We start from the raw sequence: 14,357 nt of genomic DNA, 5'->3' as shown, positions 1-14,357 counted from the left end.
AGTCCGAAGACTCAACCTGTCCTGAAGAGAAACGAGGATGGAACCCAGAATTGCAGAAAAATGGAGAGACCAAGGTAGCCGAGCTGGCCCGATTATTAAGGGCGAACTCAGCCAACGGCAAAAATGACACCCAATCATCCTGGTCAGCGGAAACAAAACATCTCAGATATGTTTCCAAGGTCTGATTGGTTCGTTCGGTCTGGCCATTAGTCTGAGGATGGAAGGCCGAGGAGAAAGATAGGTCAATGCCCATCCTACCACAAAAGGCTCGCCAGAACCTCGAGACAAACTGGGAACCTCTGTCAGAAACAATATTCTCAGGAATGCCATGTAAACGAACCACATGCTGGAAGAACAAAGGCACCAAATCAGAGGAGGAAGGCAATTTAACCAAAGGCACCAGATGGACCATTTTAGAAAAGCGATCACAGACCACCCAAATGACCGACATTTTTTGAGAAACGGGAAGGTCAGAAATGAAATCCATCGAAATATGTGTCCAAGGCCTCTTCGGGACCGGCAAGGGCAAAAGCAACCCACTGGCACGTGAACAGCAGGGCTTAGCCCTAGCACAAATTCCACAGGACTGCACAAAAGCACGCACATCCCGCGACAGAGATGGCCACCAGAAGGATCTAGCAACCAACTCCCTGGTACCAAAGATTCCTGGATGACCGGCCAGCACCGAACAATGAAGTTCAGAGATAACTTTACTAGTCCACCTATCAGGGACGAACAGTTTCTCGGCCGGACAACGATCAGGTTTATTAGCCTGAAATTTCTGCAACACTCTCCGCAAATCAGGGGAGATGGCAGACACAATGACTCCTTCCTTGAGGATACTCGCCGGCTCAGATAACCCCGGAGAGTCGGGCACAAAACTCCTAGACAGAGCATCCGCCTTCACATTTTTAGAGCCCGGAAGGTATGAAATCACAAAATCAAAACGAGCAAAAAATAACGACCAACGGGCCTGTCTAGGATTCAAGCGCTTGGCAGACTCAAGATAAGTAAGGTTCTTATGATCAGTCAAAACCACCACGCGATGCTTAGCACCCTCAAGCCAATGACGCCACTCCTCGAATGCCCACTTCATGGCCAGCAACTCTCGGTTGCCCACATCATAATTACGCTCAGCAACAGAAAATTTCCTGGAAAAGAAAGCACATGGTTTGAACACTGAGCAACCAGAACCTCTCTGTGACAAAACCGCCCCTGCACCAATCTCAGAAGCATCAACCTCAACCTGGAACGGAAGAGAAACATCAGGTTGACACAACACAGGGGCACAGCAAAAACGACGCTTCAACTCCTGAAAAGCTTCCACGGCAGCAGAAGACCAATTAACCAAATCAGCACCCTTCTTGGTCAAATCGGTCAATGGTCTGGCAATGCTAGAAAAATTACAGATGAAGCGACGATAAAAATTAGCAAAGCCCAGGAATTTCTGCAGACTTTTTAGAGATGTCGGCTGAGTCCAATCCTGGATGGCCTGAACCTTAACCGGATCCATCTCGATAGTAGAAGGGGAAAAGATGAACCCCAAAAATGAAACTTTCTGCACACCGAAGAGACACTTTGATCCCTTCACGAACAAGGAATTAGCACGCAGTACCTGGAAAACCATTCTGACTTGCTTCACATGAGACTCCCAATCATCTGAGAAGATCAAAATGTCATCCAAGTAAACAATCAAGAATTTATCCAGATACTCACGGAATATGTCATGCATAAAAGACTGAAAAACAGATGGAGCATTGGCAAGTCCGAACGGCATCACCAGATACTCAAAATGACCCTCGGGCGTATTAAATGCCGTTTTCCATTCATCTCCCTGCCTGATTCTCACCAGATTATACGCACCACGAAGATCAATCTTAGTAAACCAACTAGCCCCCTTAATCCGAGCAAACAAGTCAGAAATCAATGGCAAGGGATACTGAAACTTAACAGTGATCTTATTAAGAAGGCGGTAATCAATACACGGTCTTAGCGAACCATCCTTCTTGGCTACAAAAAAGAACCCTGCTCCCAATGGTGACGACGATGGGCGAATATGTCCCTTCTCCAGGGACTCCTTCACATAACTGCGCATAGCGGTGTGTTCAGGTATGGACAAATTAAATAAACGACCCTTAGGGAATTTACTACCAGGAATCAAATCGACAGCACAATCACAATTCCTATGCGGAGGTAGGGCATCAGACTTGGACTCTTCAAATACATCCTGAAAGTCCGACAAGAACTCTGGGATGTCAGAAGGAATGGATGACGAAATAGACAAAAATGGAACATCACCATGTACTCCCTGACAACCCCAGCTGGTTACCGACATAGAGTTCCAATCCAATACTGGATTATGGGTTTGTAGCCATGGCAACCCCAACACGACCACATCATGCAAATTATGCAGTACCAGAAAGCGAATAACTTCCTGATGTGCAGGAGCAATGCACATGGTCAGCTGGGCCCAGTACTGAGGCTTATTCTTGGCCAAAGGTGTAGCATCAATTCCTCTCAACGGAATAGGACACCGCAAAGGCTCCAAGAAAAATCCACAACGTTTAGCATAATCCAAATCCATCAGATTCAGGGCAACGCCTGAATCCACAAACGCCATGACAGAATACGATGACAAAGAGCACATTAAGGTAATGGACAAAAGGAATTTGGACTGTACAGTACCAATAACGGCAGAGCTATCGAACCGCCTAGTGCGTTTAGGACAATTAGAAATAGCATGAGTAGAATCACCACAATAGAAACACAGTCTGTTCAGACGTCTGTGTTCTTGCCGTTCTACTTTAGTCATAGTCCTGTCGCACTGCATAGGCTCAGGTTTACTCTCAGACAATACCGCCAGATGGTGCACAGATTTACGCTCGCGCAAGCGACGACCGATCTGAATGGCCAAGGACATAGACTCATTCAAACCAGCAGGCATAGGAAATCCCACCATTACATCCTTAAGAGCTTCAGAGAGACCCTTTCTGAACAAAGCCGCTAGTGCAGATTCATTCCACAGAGTGAGTACTGACCACTTCCTAAATTTCTGACAATATACTTCTACATCATCCTGACCCTGGCATAAAGCCAGCAGATTTTTCTCAGCCTGATCCACTGAATTAGGCTCATCGTAAAGCAATCCCAGCGCCTGGAAAAATGCATCAACATTACTCAATGCAGAATCTCCTGGTGCAAGAGAAAACGCCCAGTCCTGTGGGTCGCCGCGCAAAAAAGAAATAATAATCAAAACCTGTTGAATAGGATTACCAGAAGAATGAGGTTTCAAGGCCAAAAATAGCTTACAATTATTTCTGAAGCTCAGGAATTTAGTTCTGTCACCAAAAAACAAATCAGGAATCGGAATTCTTGGTTCTAGCATCGATTTCTGATCAATAGTATCTTGAATCTTTTGTACATTTACAACGAGATTATCCATTGAGGAGCACAGAGCCTGAATATCCATGTCCACAGCTGTGTCCTGAAGCACTCTAATGTCTAGGGGAAAAAAAAGACTGAAGACAGAGCTAAGAAAAAAAGATTATGTCAGGATTTCTTTTTTCCCTCTATTGGGAATCATTGGTGTGGCTCCTTGTACTGTTGTGGCTGGCAATCAGGCAACACAGCGTGCAGTAATCAGCGCACATACAGAGATCTGGCAATAACCAAAAACAATAGGACGAGCTCTGAGACGTGGAATCTCTGTAGACTGCAGTACCTGATCTATCCTCACACAACTATAAGCAGCAGTGGATTGCGCCTATCACTACCTATGCAACTCGGCACTGCCTGAGGAGCTGACTAGCCTGAAGATAGAAATACAAGCCTGACTTACCTCAGAGAAATACCCCAAAGGAATAGGCAGCCCCCCACATATAATGACTGTTAGCAAGATGAAAAGACAAACGTAGGAATGAAATAGATTCAGCAAAGTGAGGCCCGATATTCTAGACAGAGCGAGGATAGCAAAGAGAACTATGCAGTCTACAAAAAACCCTAAAACGAAAACCACGCAAAGGGGCAAAAAGACCCACCGTGCCGAACTAACAGCACGGCGGTGCACCCCTTTGCTTCTCAGAGCTTCCAGCAAAAGTAATAGCAAGCTGGACAGAAAAAACAGAAAACAAACTAGAAGCACTTATCTAGCAGAGCAGCAGGCCCAAGGAAAGATGCAGTAGCTCAGATCCAACACTGGAACATTGACAAGGAGCAAGGAAGACAGACTCAGGTGGAGCTAAATAGCAAGGCAGCCAACGAGCTCACCAAAACACCTGAGGGAGGAAACCCAGAGACTGCAATACCACTTGTGACCACAGAAGTGAATTCAACCACAGAATTCACAACAGGGTGGAACGGAGCACGGGGGGGTGTAACGGAGCACGGAGGGGGTGGATCGGAGTGCAGGGGGGGTGATTGGAGCATGGGGAGGGTGATTGGAGCACTGGGGGAGCGGACAAGAGCACGGAGGGAGCGGAGCACAGGATGGAGGGGAGCCGGAGCAGTGTACCGGACAGATCGGAGGGCTGGGGGGGCGATCGGTGGGGTGGGGGCACATTAGTGTTTCCAGCCATGGTCGATGATATTGCAGCATCGGCCATGGCTGGATTGTAATATTTCACCAGTTATAATAGGTGAAATATTACAAATCGCTCTGATTGGCAGTTTCACATTCAACAGCCAATCAGAGCGATCGTAGCCACGGGGGGGTGAAGCCACCCCCCCTGGGCTAAACTACCACTCCCCCTGTCCCTGCAGGCCGGGTGAAATGGGAGTTAACCCTTTCACCCGATCTGCAGGGACGCGATCTTTCCATGACGCCACATAGGCGTCATGGGTCGGATTGGCACCGACTTTCATGACGCCTACGTGGCGTCATGGGTCGGGAAGGGGTTAAAGGGGTAATTTGAAATTAAGTTTGTTCGTGACGCCACCTGTCGTATTCGGCTAGGGGGTGACGGATGCTGCTTAAAGGGGTCCTCTGGGGAGTGATGGCTCTGCAGCAAGGATGGTACAGCTTACTCCCGGTGTCCGGTTTCTGCACTTCAGCGTGGAAGGAGCCCAGTCGCAGCTCCCCTCCAGCTCCTCACTTCTCCTCTGCTCCTTCCTCCATCACTGTCTCACACAATCTGATCTAACTCCTACCCCAGCCAGAATATATCTAGGAAAGCTCCCCTGAAACCGGGTTCAGAGCTCCCTCTTCTGGTCTGGAGTTGGAACATGATGCATGTATTGTGCTACCTGTTAAAGGGATCCTCCTCTTTTCCAGGCATAACATCATCCTCCCCGAGAGGAAGGCAATACCACTCTGGTACCCGAACCTCTAGGGTGCCACATCCCCCCTCCGTTAAATCCAGTACTCCCTGACTGGGAAAACAAACAATAATGGGTTAGATTATGCAACATTTTAGAAATGCATTTCAACAGGTACATAAACTTTTTCTTCCCTTTATGGGAGGCACTTCCCTTGAACGTTGCAAAACATTATTTACAAGACTAAAACTGGTCTTATACCAGGGTGTCCTTGTTCACCAACAACAGTAATGATGCGGGGGACCCATTCTAAACCCCCAATATAGGCTTGGGCAGGCTGCAAGGCATAAATATCCAGACCTTTCTTTGGCCACGCCAAATTGTTTATCTTCGGGCCTTTGGAACAAACAGGGTTCTACTCACGCTGCCACGGCATGGTAAAACCAATAAGGTGCACCTAGGAGGTGCCAACCATTTACAAGGAAAGCTTTTAGGTAATTCACAGTCCATTACCCTATTGTCAATATAAAAATTTCAATACACAAAGATCAACATTTTTAAACAGGTAACAATTATCAACATTTTACATTTTAGTCCCTATAACGGGCTTGTATCTGACCTCTGGTACTACAGGTAGATCTATGCAGTACAGGAATTGATAGTGGCCTGACCGGATTCACTATTCTTGCTACCACTTGTGTAGTGCACTCTCTTATGGCTACGCTACTGGTGACTTTACGTAGCACAGGTATACCTGATATTCTTCTGCTCACTGTGGGCATGACAGATTTGCCGTTAGCAGGGGGTGGATTCTTTTGCTCCACTGCTCGTGTGACGTCTGCTGCTTGAGCCCGCTGGTGTAGAGTCTCTTCTGGTTCAGATTGATTTCGAGTCACATCTTTCTCTAGTACTTCCAACTGGGGAAAGGTCAAAATGGGCACTACTATGGCTTAATTTACTTGAGTCCATGACTGGGGAAAGTCTCCAAGAACGGCATAGATTCTCTTTTCCTCCTCTTCTGTGGGTTGAGGGCTACCTTGGTCTGACAGTAAGATGGTGTATAGTTCTGCCTCCCACTGATCATCAAGTTTGTGCATTTTTCTTTTCCTCTTTAGAACTTGCTCATCTGGTGACAAGGGAATTGCAGGGGCATGCTGGTTATAGTTTCTCTCCTGCCTCTTTCTTGCCTGGGACAGACTTTTTTCCACGCATTCTTATACTTGGCGGTATTTCTGCTGCCACTCCGTATACAAATTTACATCTGGTGATGTTACTTCTGGTGTTGGGACTCCCATATCAAGGTCAACAGGTTATTTGCTAGGTCTTCCTCTATTTAGGTAGGCAGGAGTACAGTTGGTGGAATTCATTGGGATATGGTTATTCAGATCTACCAAGTCCGGTAACTTCTCTGGCCGTAAGTTTCTCTCTTCCAGGGGCAAGGTCTTCAGTAAGTCAATTACCACCTTATTAATCTTCTCACACATGCCATTTGTCTGTGGATGGTATGGCATTGTTCTGATTTTCTTGCATCCATACAGGTTACAGAACTCTTGGAACACTTCTGTCTCAAAGGCTGGGCCTTGGTCAGTGAGTACCTTTTCAGGGTAACCATGTGGTCAACAAAAGTGTTGTTGGAACGACTTGACTGCCGTCTTTGCTGTTTGGTCCTTGACAGGCACGACTACGAGGAATCCTGAGTAATGGTCCACTATGGTCTAAGCATAGACATAGGCTGTCAGCTTGGGGTTAGCTTCACATGATCCAAGCTACCAGTTCAAGTGGCTGTTTGGTGACTATGGGATGTTGAGGTGCCCTCTGGCTGTCACAGTCCTTTCTGCGCAGGTTACATGGGCCACACTCTCGGCACCACATTTCAATGGCTCTTCTCATGCCAATCCAGTAGAATCTCCCACGAATTAGGACCTCCAACTTCTTCCATCCGAAGTGTTCTTCTCCATCGTGGTACGATTCCAAGACCATTGGCGCATCTTGTCTCGAGACAACCACCTGCCAGACCAGCTCGTGAGTGCATGGGTCAATATTCCTCCAGCACAGCTTACCATCGTAGATAAATATTATCTGGGCCACGGGTAATATCAGAGTCAGCCCTTAACCATTTGTACAGAATATATGGTGGCTGGGATATGGTTCATGTAGCACTCGGATGGCCCTATCTTTAAAGTGTGCAAAGTTCAGGTCAGGGTTTTGCAGGGCCAGGATGCGCAACTGTGTCCTGTGGGTGCTGGACAGGAGTCCCTCAATAAACTGCTCCTTTAACAATTTGTCCACATCCTGTACGCTGTTCAGGTCGAACTGCTTAATGGCCCGTAATGCCTCCTGGAGATTAAGGGCATAGTCCCGTATACTGAACTGCACCCTTTGTTTGCATCCAAAGAACCTCATCTTGATTTCTGCAGCAGTGCGGGTGTCAAAAGTGTCTTTTAATTTTTCTAATATCTGCTCCACAGTTCCTTTTTCAATATCCATCCACCCTTTGTGCTGCTCCAATTAATTGACCAGTTAGGATGCTGACCTTTTGATGTTTTGTCAGGGGGTATACTTCAAATAGGCTGCAGAGTCTCTCCTTAAAGTCACTCAGCATGTGGGACTCGACTTAATATTGTGGCAGCCAGGCCGCTCCTGGTATATAGGGCATGTATAACGGCATTATGGGGGCTGTAGCTGCGGCTGGGTCCGGCCGTTTTACAGGAGCTTGACCACTGCGGGGCCTGGTGGCATCATGGGGCCTGTGGCTGCGACCACTGCTGAATCTCCTCCCGGGGCGGACATATCCCTTCCCCCGTGCTAACCTCAAACAGGCCTGATGTCCCGTCAACAGAATCTGCAGCAGTTCCACCGGCGCTCGGTGCAGTGCTCCTTCTGGTTCTCTGTCCGGAGCTTCCTGCTTCTTCACTCATGTACCTCTCCACATGGAGCGCCGCTTCCTTTCCGTGCTCTTTTTCAGGTTCCACCCACAAAGGCACACCTCCTTCTTCACTTTGCGCTCCACGCGGCATGGCAATGGTGGCTGACACACAAATTTAACGCAGTCTATGGCACTCAGTACCCGGCGATAACGGGGCACGCATCCTGTTTGTGATGCCAAGTTGGAGCGCCTGCCAGGGCCTAGGGGATACTCAGACTGGGTTCGGTCATCATTAAAGAGGTGGTCACAGTGGCAGTGACCCGGTCCGTAACCCTGGGCGTCCAAGTAAACAGGAAGGTCTTTAAAGGGGTTTTTTAAATAAAGTTTGCTTGTGACACCACCTGTGATATTCAGTCAGGGGTGACTGATGCTGCTTAAAGGGGTCCTCTGGGGAGTGATGGCTCCGCAGCAAGGATGGTACGGCTTCTCACAGGTGAAGCTGGGTCCCAAAGGCTCCCGGTGTATTCGGCAAAGATAGTGTGATGCCAAAAATAATCAGAGGATACAAGGTTGCAGTTTCTTTACTTATTTTACTAGTGGTTTACAGCCACAGTTCAGGGTACCAGCAACAGGTGACGGTGGAGTCCAGGCAGCCTGGAAATGAGTTGAATTCCCTTTGCCAGGTCAGATTGGGACCTTCCTCTACGCGCTGTATAATAGTCCCTTGCTGCCTATGGCTTCTTTCAAGGTCCTCTCTCACTCTCAGTGCTGAGACAGTGCCTGCATGGTAGGCAACGCGAGTCGTTTTATAGGGGTCTCTATTCACGGTGACTCCGGGCTCTGTATGTTGCTGTACCTCAGGGTGTAGGTGTGGGCAGGTTACTTTCAATCTCTACTTTTAATATTTTGCCCTCCAGTTTCTGCTGTGGGGAATACAGTCCTACACAGCCTCGGACTCCCGGTGTCAGTTTCTGCACTTCAGCGTAGAGGGAGCCCAGTCGCAGCTTCCCTCCATCTCCTCACTTCTCCTCTGCTCATTCCTCCTTCACTATCTCACACAATCTGATCTAACTCCTCCCTCAGCCAGAATATATATCTAGAAAAGCTCCCCTGAACCCAGGTTCAGAGCTCCCCCTTTTGGGCTGGAGTTGGAACATGTTGCATGTATTGTGCTACCTGTTAAAGAGATCCTCCTTGTTTCCAGGCATAGCATCACCCTCCCCGAGAGGAAGGCAATACCACTGTGGTACCTGAACCCCTGGCATGCCACACTTGTCTCTGGAACCTGTGGGTGCATGTTTGTTCTGTCTCTCCTGCTATTGACCCACCTCTTTTACCAATTATCCTGACCTCTCTGCTCCTAACCTCGTCTTTGTATACTGAACCTGTGCTTCCTTCCCTGAACCTGGATTGTCTGACCACATCTTTGCCTCTGTCTTCCTGTACCTCATATCCGTGTCTCTGACCCTTCGGTCAGGTGCTGCAGACCCAGGGACTGCCATGGAGTGGTACCTGGTGTATACCGGCCGCCCAGCCTATACTCACTATCAGGGGCTCTAGTTGAAGAAACCGTAGACACTTAGTTACGCCCGTCTAGTGTAAACCCAGCCTGTGGTGCAGTGGGTCTACACCAACCAGCATTACAATCCCCCACCAGCATTACAAGATGTTTTACTTCCTTTTTGTATGATCCATCATACATTATTGTAGGGTCAGACACACCATTGGTGCAACACGTACAGCTACACAAGGTTCCAAGAGGTAAGGGGGCTGTCTCCCATATGCAAAGCAGGTGGAATTATCCATTATGACGAGCTATTGGGCTACAAAGGGCCCATATACTATTCTTGCACCGGGGCCCTCTTTTGTAATGGTCCACCACTGCATTACGGATTATAACATGTTCATACTCTTCACCATGCAATATAACATCTGAGTGTTCACTCCACTGCTGGACCTCACTAGATGTTACCCAATCACTGGATCATTTTTTGTAATTCAAATCCTTTCTACTATTTATTTTAAAGAAAATCTGATGGTAGGAATCTAAGAAGAGTGACCGAACTTGGCATACCTTTCTTGCACCGGGTCCGGAACTGCCGGGACTGTCACCTTTGTTGTCTGGGTTAAAGCTTAGAAACTTGGACCAACCTTTGCACTCAACAGCAGGGGGCGAAGCTAGGCTAAAAAGGGCAGAGCGCGTGAAAAGAGAGTCATACTTCCTAAGCCGTCTCCATGTTGATGTACAGTGGGGGAAATAAGTATTTGATCCTTTGCTGATTTTGTAAGTTTGCCTACTGACAAAGACATGAACAGTCTATAATTTTAAGGGTAGGTTAATTTTAACATTGAGAGATAGAATATCAAAAATAAAATCCAGAAAATCACATTGTATAAAATATATACATTTATTTGCATTTTGCAGTGAGAAATAAGTATTTGATCCCCTACCAACCATTAAGAGTTCTGGCTCCTACAGACCAGTTAGATGCTCCTAATCAACTCATTACCTGCATTAAAGACAGCTGTCTTATTAGTCACTTTTATAAAAGACTCCTGTCCACAAACTCAATTATTCACTCAGACTCTAACCTCTACAACATGGACAAGACTAAGAAGCTTTATAAGGATGTCAGGACAAGACCATGGACTGTTATGAAATCTGTTATCGAACTCCCTCCTGTGGTCATAAATGGTACTTCGGCGAGTTCTGTTCATGGACTCCCTCTGGTGGCTGTGAGTGGAGCTGCTGCTTCTGAGGTTCCTTCCACAGGTGACGTAGTTTATTCTTTGGCTGGCTGCTCTATTTAACTCCACTCAGATCGTTACTCCATGCCAGCTGTCAATGTTCTTGTACTGGTTCAGTTCACTCTTGGATCTTTCTGGTGACCTGTCTCACGGTGCGGAGGTCTTTTTGCACACTCTGCGTGGTCTTTTGTAGTTTTTTGTGCTGACCGCAAAGATACCTTTCCTATCCTCAGTCTGTTTAGTAAGTCTGGCCTCCCTTTGCTGAAACCTGTTTCATTTCTGTGTTTGTGACTTTCATCTTAACTCACAGTCAATATATGTGGGGGGCTGCCTTTTCCTTTGGGGAATTTCTCTGAGGCAAGGTAGGCTTTATTTTCTATCTCTAGGGCTAGTTAGCTCTTAGGCTGTGAAGAGGTGTCTAGGCAGAGTTAGGTACGCTCCACAGCTATTTCTAGTTGTGTGATAGGATTAGGGGTTGCAGTCAGCAGAGCTCCCACTTCCCAGAGCTTGTCCTGTGTGAGTTTAACCATCAGGTCGTTCCGGGTGCTCCTAACCACCAGGTCCATAACAATAGACCTGCATAAAGTTGGAATGGGCTACAAAACCCTAAGTAAGACGCTGCATGAGAAGGAGACAACTGTTGGTGCAATGGTAAGAAAATGGAAGAAATACAAAGTGACTGTCAATCGACATCGATCTGGGGCACCATGCAAAATCTCATCTTGTGGGGTATCCTTGATCATGAGGAATGTGATAGATCAGCCTAAAACTACACGGGGAACTTGCTAATGATCTCAAGGCAGCTGGAACCACAGTCACCAAGGAAACCATTGGTAACACAGTATGCCATAAAGGTTTAAAATCCTGCAGTGCCCGCAAGGTCCCCCTGCTCAAGAGGTCACATGTGTAGGCCCGTCTGAAGTTTGCCAATGAACACCTGGATGATTCTATGAGTAATTGGGAGAAAGTGCTGTGGTCATATGAGACAAAAATTGAGGACTTTGACATTAACTCAATGCACCATGTTTGGAGGAAGTGAAATGCTGCCTATGTCCCAAAGAACACTGTCCCCACTGTCAAGCATGGAGATGGAAACATTATGTTTTGGGGGTGTTTCTCTGCTAAGGGCACAGGACTACTCCGCATCAATGGGAGAATGTATAGAGCCATGGACTGTAAAATCCTGAGTGACATCCTCCTTCCCTCCGCCAGGACATTACACATGGGTCATGCCTGGGTCTTCCAGCAAGACAATGACCCAAAACTTTCAGCGAAGGCAACAAAGGAGTGGCTCAAAAAGAGGCACATTAAGGTCATGGAGCGGCCTAGCGAGTCTCCAGACGTTAATCTCATAGAAAACTTATGGAGGGAGTTTAAGCTTTGAGTTGCCAAGCAACAACCTCAAAATCTTAATGATTTAGAGATGACCTGCAGAGAAGAGTAGTCAAAAATTCCTCCTGACATGTGTGCAAACCTCATCATCAACTGCAAAAAACGTCTGACTGCTGTGCTTGCCAAAAAGGGTTTTGCCACCAAGTATTAAGTCTTGTTTGCCAGAGGGATCAAATACTTATTTCTCACTGCAAAATGCAAATACATTTATACAATTTATGCAATGTGATTTTCTGGATTTTATTTTTTATATTCTATTTCTCAATATTAAAATGAACCTACCCTTAAAGTTATAGACTATTCATGTCTTTGTCAGTGGGCAAACTTGCAAAATCAGCAAAGGATCAAATACTTATTTCCTCCACTGTACGTCATAGGTGGCTGAAAAAAATGATACCTTGATTTCTCTGATCTGTTGTCTTATTCCAGAGAAATCCTCATTAATATGTAAATGAACTGTTAAGCTCAATGGGTCGTACATAGCTCTCCCTGATAATATGTTTCCAGACCTTATTTTAAAAGGAGGGGGACATAACTAGAGTGAGACATGTAGATCAGGTGAGCAGACTGTCAGTCATTACATCTCCCACACTGGTAACACACCCTTTCATTTAAAATAAGCTCTGGAGTCAGATCTCAGGGAGATCTATATCTCATAATATGTAGAGAAGAATATCAGGGCACTAATTTCTAAAGCCTTTATTAGTGTCTGAATGACCCATATACAGTTAGGGCCAGAAATATTTGGACAGTGACACAATTTTCGCGAGTTGGGCTCTGCATGCCACCACATTGGATTTGAAATGAAACCTCTACAACAGAATTCAAGTGCAGATTGTAACGTTTAATTTGAAGGGTTGAACAAAAATATCTGATAGAAAATGTAGGAATTGTACACATTTCTTTACAAATACTTCACATTTTAGGAGGTCAAAAGTAATTGGACAAATAAACATAACCCAAACAAAATATTTTTATTTTCAATATTTTGTTGCAAATCCTTTGGAGGCAATCACTGCCTTAAGTCTGGAACCCATGGACATCACCAAACGCTGGGTTTCCTCCTTCTTAATGCTTTGCCAGGCCTTTACAGCCGCAGCCTTCAAGTCTTGCTTGTTTGTGGGTCTTTCCGTCTTAAGTCTGGATTTGAGCAAGTGAAATGCATGCTCAATTGGGTTTAGATCTGGAGATTGACTTGGCCATTGCAGAATGTTCCACTTTTTGGCACTCATGAACTCCTGGGTAGCTTTGGCTGTATGCTTGGGGTCATTGTCCGTCTGTACTATGAAGCGCCGTCCAATCAACTTTGCAGCATTTGGCTGAATCTGGGCTGAAAGTATATCCCGGTACACTTCAGAATTCATCCGGCTACTCTTGTCTGCTCTTATGTCATCAATAAACACAAGTGACCCAGTGCCATTGAAAGCCATGCATGCCCATGCCATCACGTTGCCTCCACCATGTTTTACAGAGGATGTGGTGTGCCTTGGATCATGTGCCGTTCCCTTTCTTCTCCAAACTTTTTTCTTCCCATCATTCTGGTACAGGTTGATCTTTGTCTCATCTGTCCATAGAATACTTTTCCAGAACTGAGCTGGCTTCTTGAGGTGTTTTTCTGCAAATTTAACTCTGGCCTGTCTATTTTTGGTATTGATGAATGGTTTGCATCTAGATGTGAACCCTTTGTATTTACTGTCATGGAGTCTTCTCTTTACTGTTGACTTAAAGACAGATACACCTACTTCACTGAGAGTGTTCTGGACTTCAGTTGATGTTGTGAACGGGTTCTTCTTCACCAAATTAAGTATGCGGCGATCATCCACCACTGTTGTCATCCGTGGACGCCCAGGCCTTTTTGAGTTCCCAAGCTCACCAGTCAATTCCTTTTTTCTCAGAATGTACCCAACTGTTGATTTTGCTACTCCAAGCATGTCTGCTATCTCTCTGATGGATTTTTTCTTTTTTTTCAGCCTCAGGATGTTCTGCTTCACCTCAATTGAGAGTTCCTTTGACCGCATGTTGTCTGCTCACAGCAACAGCTTCCAAATGCAAAACCACACACCTGGAATCCACCCCTGACCTTTTAACTACTTCATTG

This window comes from Ranitomeya imitator, chromosome 6 (genome assembly GCF_032444005.1).
Source record: "Ranitomeya imitator isolate aRanImi1 chromosome 6, aRanImi1.pri, whole genome shotgun sequence".
Classification (NCBI taxonomy): domain Eukaryota; kingdom Metazoa; phylum Chordata; class Amphibia; order Anura; family Dendrobatidae; genus Ranitomeya; species Ranitomeya imitator.
Note: the sequence above shows the minus strand (reverse complement) of the source record.